The sequence below is a fragment of the Astyanax mexicanus genome, chromosome 7 (assembly GCF_023375975.1).
Source record: "Astyanax mexicanus isolate ESR-SI-001 chromosome 7, AstMex3_surface, whole genome shotgun sequence".
Taxonomy (NCBI): Eukaryota; Metazoa; Chordata; class Actinopteri; order Characiformes; family Acestrorhamphidae; genus Astyanax; species Astyanax mexicanus.
The window spans coordinates 18339789-18348192 of NC_064414.1; positions in this window are offsets into that span (position 1 = coordinate 18339789).

Sequence of the window (8404 nt, forward strand, 5' to 3'; positions counted from 1 at the left end):
TTTCGGCATTCATTTATTTCCCGATTTAATTATTTTTGTTTTTTCTTGTCCTTATATGATAATGAAGGGGCGGTCCAGCAATGATGTCACAGTGTTTTATCTTTTCTTTTGATTGATCGATGTCAGATACCCTAGATCGATTGTACATGCCTTGCTCCTTTGGCGGTAACTTTGGTAACGTGGAAGATTATTTAATCTTTACTTCAATCGTAATATATACTCTCATATCTATTTCTTTGAGGTGAGCAGCTGCCTCTCTGAGCAGGTCTGATAGCAACCTTCACCCTGACATTTTAGCTCCTGAACTCTTCTACTCATATCAGCTCCTCTCTCTCTCTCTGGGCTTGATTGCTAAGCTTGTACATGAAAAACACACCCCTTCATTATCATACAAGGACCAGGAAAAACAGAAATAAATAAATCTGGAAATAAATGAATGCATAAATAAATAAATCGGAAAAAATAAATGCATGCATAAATAAATAAATCGGTAAATAAATGAATGCATAAATAAATAAATCGGAAAAAAAAAATAAATGAATGCAGAAATAAATAAATCTGGAAATAAATGAATGCAGAAAAAAATTAATCTGGAAAAAAATCAATGCAGAAATAAATAGTTATGTAAATAAATAAAGAATCAAAAGAAAAATTAAACAATGTTAAAAAAGAAACCCATAAGTAAAAAAATAATAGGATTTATATTTTAATGTATATTTATTTATTTGTATATTAATCATATTTTTTCTTTACCGTTTTAATCACCAAATTACTTTTATTGAGTGATTTACTTTACGTTTTTATTTATTTATTTATTTTTTTAATTTAGGCAGTTTTGGTCCTCCATAGTTATTTACCTAGGGACCAATAAAGGTGAAAATACTCACAATCACACACACACACACACACACACACTATGTATGTATATATATATATATATATATATATATATATATATATATATATATATATATATATATATATATATATATATAGTTTTTAGGTCTTTGGTGTTTTGGGTTAAATCGCGTTACTAAGCAACAGTTCGGTTTAGAAGGTTTAGATTTGAATATTGAAGCTCACTTTGGACTGAGAAGTTCAACACCAGCGATTTTGATCTGCGGATTATCCTCAACTCACTTCACCAATTCTCACTCATTCTCACACTTTTCTTAATATTTCTCATTAATTTCTTATTCATTTCTCACTAATTTCTTATTCATTTCTCATTAATTTCTTATTCATTTCTCATTAATTTCTCATTCATTTCTCTCGTTTCTGTCAGTGCTTTTATCACTATGCCTTTTCCAGTGTATTTTTCAGATGGCGCTGCGGAGCTGCTGGACTTCCTGGACTGGCTGGATCATCTCTTCCCCCGTTTCCCCAGACCAAACCTTCGTGCTCTTCTTCAAGGTAAGAAACATGAAGCTCCTGTATTTAAATACTGAAGTGAAGTAGAAACCGGAGTCTGTTCAGCCCTGTTCACACAGCACTGCGCTTTCAGAGCCGATAAAAAACGCTTTCTGTAGAAAACCCGTACTGTTACTAAAGTCACCCGCTGGAGTCCCGCTAAACCGCTGCAGATCTTACTGTGGTCCGGATGGAGAGTTTAATCACTGAGGAGACTCTGAGTAATTACAGCTTTTTTACTCTCAGTTCTTCATGTGATTCAAAATGCGATAGAAAGCTTTTTTCTCCTCCACAGTAATGATAAGAGCTTCAGTGATGAATCAGCATTTTCAGTACAGGATCAATAAATCAGCATTTCTACACTAATCTCACATGTTGGATCCGTTCAGTACATGTAGAAGTGCTGATATTCAGTATGTGGAATAAATGTACTGGAATTCTGTGTAAAATAGGTGATGTTGTTGTTTTCAGTACTACCCGGATTTCCTCCAGTGCAGACCTTGGTGTTCCTCTGTCCATCCTTTCCTCTCCTTAGGCCGGATGGATTTGCTCAGTTACTTTACCTCCCAGATGTCGGTGAGTTTCTCATCAGTCTAGATCTCCCTCTCTAAATATTACTAATAGAACAGAACTATGTGCAGCACGTAAACAAATCAGATCTGTATATAAAAGCTGTACATATGCAGATTAAACAGTAAATGAGTTTAGATGGTTTGAGTAGAACTGATGAAGTCTATTTCTGTTTTTCTGTTTATCTGCAGGTCTGTTCTACCCCACCTTCTTCCCCCTGGTGTGGGAGGACAGAGCCGAGTACTGGGAGTGGCGTCTGAGCAGCCATGTTGCCTACCTGTGCTACATGGATCTGCTGTGGAGAGACTACCTGAAGACCAGTGTCCCCCCAACTCCCTGCAGACAGCTGGAGCCTCGACCGGACAGGGACCACAAGCCGGGGGGCCACAGCATCGCTCTCCCTGAGGACGACTGCGCACCACCTCGCAAGAGACGCCGCATCCGATCCCCCTGTATCCTTTATTTATTACTCTGTATATGTTTATCTATTACTGATAAGTTTACTTTATATTTGTATAGTCCATAAATTACCTAGCTATATTTTTATAGAGTAGATAAGTTTACTTTATTATTTTATAAAGTTTCATAAGTTTACCTAATAATTTTAGAGTAATTTTATTTTATAACATAATTTAATTATATATTTTTATAGAGTTCATAAGTTTACTGTGTAATTTATTTTTATAGTGTTTATAAGTTTCCTTATGGCGTTATTAAGTTTCCTTACCATTAGACTTTAATTAACTATTTATTTGCTTATTTACATTTTTGCCTAATTAACAATGTATTTGTTAAATTACCTATTTATTTATTTGTTTAATTAACAATTTATTAATATAATTAACTTTTATATGCTTAATTAGCTTACTTAAGACCAGTTACAGACCAATTTAAAAGTACTGTTTTTTGCATTGCTTAATCCTGTTTCTGATTACTTTATGTTGTAAAAATTAAAAACTTAAACTTGCATTCGATGTATATACTATGCTTTATGAATAAATAAATAAATAAATATTATTATTACTCTAGTCACAAATTCAAGTAATATTTAATTATTTAAATTGTTAACGGCAATTTTAGATATTTCACAACATTCACAGCAGTTTTTTTCTTTTATTTTACTTTAAATTTACTTTATTAGATTTAAAGCATTAAAAATATTAGCTTTTAAAACATAATAGCATTACACAGTTTCAGAATTAGATTTGAATTCTCAAAAATGTAAATGTTTAATCAGTATTAAGCATTCAAGAATGTTTTTATAAATCTTTTTATATGTTATTATTAGTATATAGTTTTTTTGGCAGATTGTTAATAGTAATATTATTCTTATTACTCTAGTTATATATTCAAATAATATTTAGTTATTTAAATTGTTAACAACAATTTTAAATATTTCACAACATTTACAGCAGTTTATTAACTTTTATTTTAATTTAAATTTACTTTATTAGATTTAAAGTTTTAAAAATATTAGCTTTTAAAACGTAATAGCTTTACACATTTTTCAGAATTACTTTTGAATTCTCTAAAATTTAAATGTTCAAATAATCAGTATTAAGAATTTAAAAATGTTTTTATGAATCTTTTTTCATTGTTATTGTTAGTATATAGTTTTTTTCTGCCAGATTATTATTAATAAACTCTATTTCAACCTACATTCTGTCTCATGTCTTTTATTTCTTATACCTATTTGTAAACATTATCTACTTAATTGTGTGTCATGTTATTTTAGCACTGATACCAGATATACAAGCAATGTAAGTGCTCTACAAAAACTTATGGATGCACTAAACAGTTTTGATTTTAATTATTTTACGATTTAAAACCTCTCATAAGAAATTTAGTTATGTAGTGTGCCATGAAGTTTTAGCTTTTTATATATTAGTGAGTGTAACTGCTTAGAACATGACCAAACATTACAGGAATGATGTACATCTACTTCTTACCACGAGATTTAAAATCAGAATGGCCTATAGCATAGGTCGGCAATAGGCGGCCCGCGGGCCAGATGCGGCCCGCAAGCAAGAAACATCTGGCCCGTGAGGTTGAACTATAATGAAAAAAAAAATCGGACGGTCCGTCTCAAAAATGCTCTTTATTTAGAAACTTAATTTTCCAAAACAGAAAAATTTATTAAAGATTTTTTGATAGAGCCACGGGCTGTTAGATAACTGCTAGCTTCTTTATTCTGTTATTTTTTTTTATTCGTTTGTTTTTTTTAATTTAACAAACAGGTATATAGCGCCCCCAATGGTCAGTCCACAGATTTCACTCACATCAGCCCACTTGAATGTCTGCTTGTCATTTTAAGAGCGCCCTCCCGCCACCGCGCCCGCCAATCCCCCCCCCCCCCCCCCCCGCCAAGTGCTTGTGGCCCGCCATGTAATGGCTTGGAAAAAATCTGGCCCGCGGCCAAACTTAATTGCCGACCCCTGGCCTATAGTAAAATCAGGGAAAAGCTATAGCTGCACACAGACGCTACATGTGGGTCATTTTTGTAAAAGAAAGACTAAAAGGGAGCCGCTATGCTTTCCTCTAATAGCATGTGGTCATCACAGACATATCTGTATTGCTGTACATTCATCTACCTTAAACCTTATATGGACGTTGTGATGAGCACATCACACAAGCTATTGAAGACACGGCTAACACCATACACACTCTTTCCCCTGAACTGCTTCAATCCTGTTGTCTCATGCAAATAATGTGAGAAGACTCCTGGAGCAGAATGTGTATAATAACTGCTTATGACTTCATTTTAGATTTTCCTTCTGAAAAAAATAAATAAATAATAAAAATCAATAAGGTATTAATCACTGGGCTTACTTTCACATGTGAATCAGATTTTTTTAGATAATCAACTTTAAAAAGCAGATAGTCTTTTTTTATTATTATTAAAAAAAAGAGTAATTTCTAAATTAGAATGGAATATTTTAGTTATTTAGCATTAAAAATCCTTATTAAACTTTAAAACATCTTGATTTCCTCTTGCAGCCGTAAAGAGGCATCACTTATCATAGAAATCTTGGACACTAAGGCCTGTACTACTCTCACATTAGTAGCATAAAGAAAACAGAAAAAGATAATTATTTTTGAAACAGCACAAAAAAAAAACACTATAAAAAACGAAATACATGTATTTAGCTTTACACAATAGAACTGGTTACTCCAGCTGGTGTGTTTCAATAAATAAACAAATAAACAAACAAATGAATAAATAAATAGGATGATGTGTGACCCTAATAATAAATATTTAACATATGAAATTGAAGAACAAAGTTGGAGCAGTTGCCTACTGGTGCCTCTGTACTATTTATGCACTCAACATAACCAAGAGCCTCCAGCACCATTTAAAGTAGAACAGGAAAATTTAAAGAATGATAATCCATTAATAATAATAAAAACTGTGAAAGAAAAGTTGGCTTCCAACTCACCAGAAAATGTTTGACCAGAAAATGTCACCCACAGCAAAAGAACAATAGAGACATTACAGTAAATCTGTAAATTTTAGACCCAAGACAAAGTAGAATTTAACAGCTATTCACCTGGGCACTAATCTCACTATTGAAAATAATAATACAGTCATATGAAAAGTTTGGGCACCCCTAATAATCTTAATCATTTTTAGGTCTAAATATTTGCATGTTTGCAACAGCCATTTCAGTTTGATATATCTAATAACTGATGGACACATTAATATTTCAGGATTGAAATGAGGTTTATTGTACTAACAGTAAATGTGAAATATGCATTAAACCAAAATTCAACCGGTGCAAAAGTATGGGCACCCTTATCATTTTATTGATTTGAATACTCCTAACTACTTTTTACTGACTTACTGAAGCACAAAATTGGTTTGGTAGCCAGGTGTATCCAATCATGAGAAAAGGTATTTAAGGTTGCCAATTGCAAGTTGTTCTCCTATTTGAATCTCCTCTGAAGAGTGGCATCATGGGCTCATCAAAACAACTCTCAAATGATCTAAAAACAAAGATTGTTCAACATAGTTGTTCAGGGGAAGGATACAAAAAGTTGTCTCAGAGATTTAACTTGTCAGTTTCCACTGTGAGGAACATAGTAAGGAAATGGACGACCACAGGGACAGTTCTTGTTAAGCCCAGAAGTGGCAGGCCAAGAAAAATATCAGAAAGGCAGAGAAGAAGAATAGTGAGAACAGTCAAGGACAATCCACAGACCACCTCCAAAGAGCTGCAGCATCATCTTGCTGCAGATGGTGTCACTGTGCATCGGTCAACAATACAGTACAGCACTTTGCACAAGGAGGAGCTGTATGGGAGAGTGATTTCTGCAAGCGATTTCCAGAGGTGTGCTTTTGGGGCAGCTTAGGGCAATTTAAACATTACATTTATAGATTTTTTCTCAAACCTTGAGTACCTATATATATATAAAATACGGGAAATTTACGGGAAAATACTAATACGTAAAATTAGTATACGGTATGACTTTCACACATACACTTACAAAAAAAACTGACAAAAGGGCACTTTGATCAGTAAGAGCCAAACGGGCAGGAGCTACCTGGGTTTTACACAGCCCCATACGATGACATGAGGGGACCTGGGTACCCGGTGATGGACCCTGGTTGTGCCCCAGTGGACCCCAGTTATATGCCACCAGTGGAAAACCATGTAAGTATCCAGTGGCTTTACTGTACAGCACTCCTGTAAAAAAAAAAAAAAAATAATAATAATAATCCGTGTATCATTCGTTCATTTGATATTCAATTGAGAATCAAAATCGGAAAATTAAAAAACCAATTCGTTTTTTCGTTTTTTCGTTTTTGAATATAATACCAAAAAACGAATAACGGCTTGTATTTTGTATTTTTATTTGGTTATCCAAACAAAAATTGGAAATTTAAAAAACGGACCAGGAGCCGAATTTGATTTTGATTTTGAACTTGACCCATTTGTGTGCCCCGGAAGTTACTGATTTGTTTATTCTTGGTGGGTTTCTGTTGCGCGGGAGTTCACTGCAGTGTTATCTACACAGTCTGTATTGCTGTAGGCTTTGGATGGAGTTGAGGATGGAGAGTTTTATCTTGTTCAGAGGAACTAAACGCGTTGCAGTGAAAGAAGACGATATGACAACAGAAAAAATCGGCAGGATCTTTCAGGTGTTTGTCTAACGTTCCGTAGCTAAATGTCATATTTAGTTAATGTTATTCTGTGAATTGCCGCCTACATACTTTTTTATATACGTGACTAGCTGGCTAACTAACCTAGCTAGCTAGCTGGTTAGTCTATACATGGTGTAGTAAACTTCTTCCCTCACTGTTTTCATTTGAAAAGGTACACGGTCCCAGTGTCTACATCACTGATGACAACAACGTAGCTGTATTTCCTGGAGCTGATGGCCAATTTATTTAATTAGGCCAGAATGTGGTTCCAGTCCGGCCATGCTGCCTACAGCAATACAGACTGTGTAGATAACACTGCAGTGAACTCCCGCGCAACAGAAACCCACCAAGAATAAACAAATCAGTAACTTCCGGGGCACACAAATGGGTCAAGTTCAAAATCAAAATCAAATTCGGCTCCTGGTCCGTTTTTTAAATTTCCAATTTTTGTTTGGATAACCAAATAAAAATACAAAATACAAGCCGTTATTCGTTTTTTGGTATTATATTCAAAAACGAAAAAACGAAAAAACGAATTGGTTTTTTAATTTTCCGATTTTGATTCTCAATTGAATATCAAATGAACGAATGATACACGGATTAATAATCTCAATATTCTTCAATTATATGAGCGATTCTTTATTATGATTTTTTGTTTTTATATTTTTTATTTTTAAAACAACAGCACTATTTAAAGTAATATACAAGCTACTGTTTTCTTTATATTTAATTTAAAAATAGTTGTTTAGTTGTATATTTTTACCAGTATTTTTTTTTATATGAATAGTAAAGGGAAAGTATGAAATATGAAAATTTGACTTGCTGGTTTTGGGCACGCCGCTGTCGTAAAACTAGACGCGCACCTTAGTTTTCGGTGTAGATAACGCGTCCGAGCGTTTTCTAAATGCAGATGGCGTGACCGCGGTCAAATAGAGGTGTATTTTTTCTCTCCAAAATATATAATTCATGCCATAGAGGGTTAAAGCAATGTTGGCATTTGCCGTTTTTTTGTTTTATAAATATTGATACTGTAATAAAATACGATTTTTCCGACATTATTATTATTATTATTATTATTAGTAGTAGTAGTAGTAGTAGTAGTAGTAGTATTACAGATGCAAGATGCAAACATACTGGTCAGACAGAGCTCATTTAAAGCTATTACTGACTGCTTCATTATTGAACACATGAATAAAATAACTATCATAATCATTAAAAAAAGATTGTTGAGGATGTGGGGCTCTTATTTTGTCAGGTAGGGTTTCGATTCTGGTTCCGGTC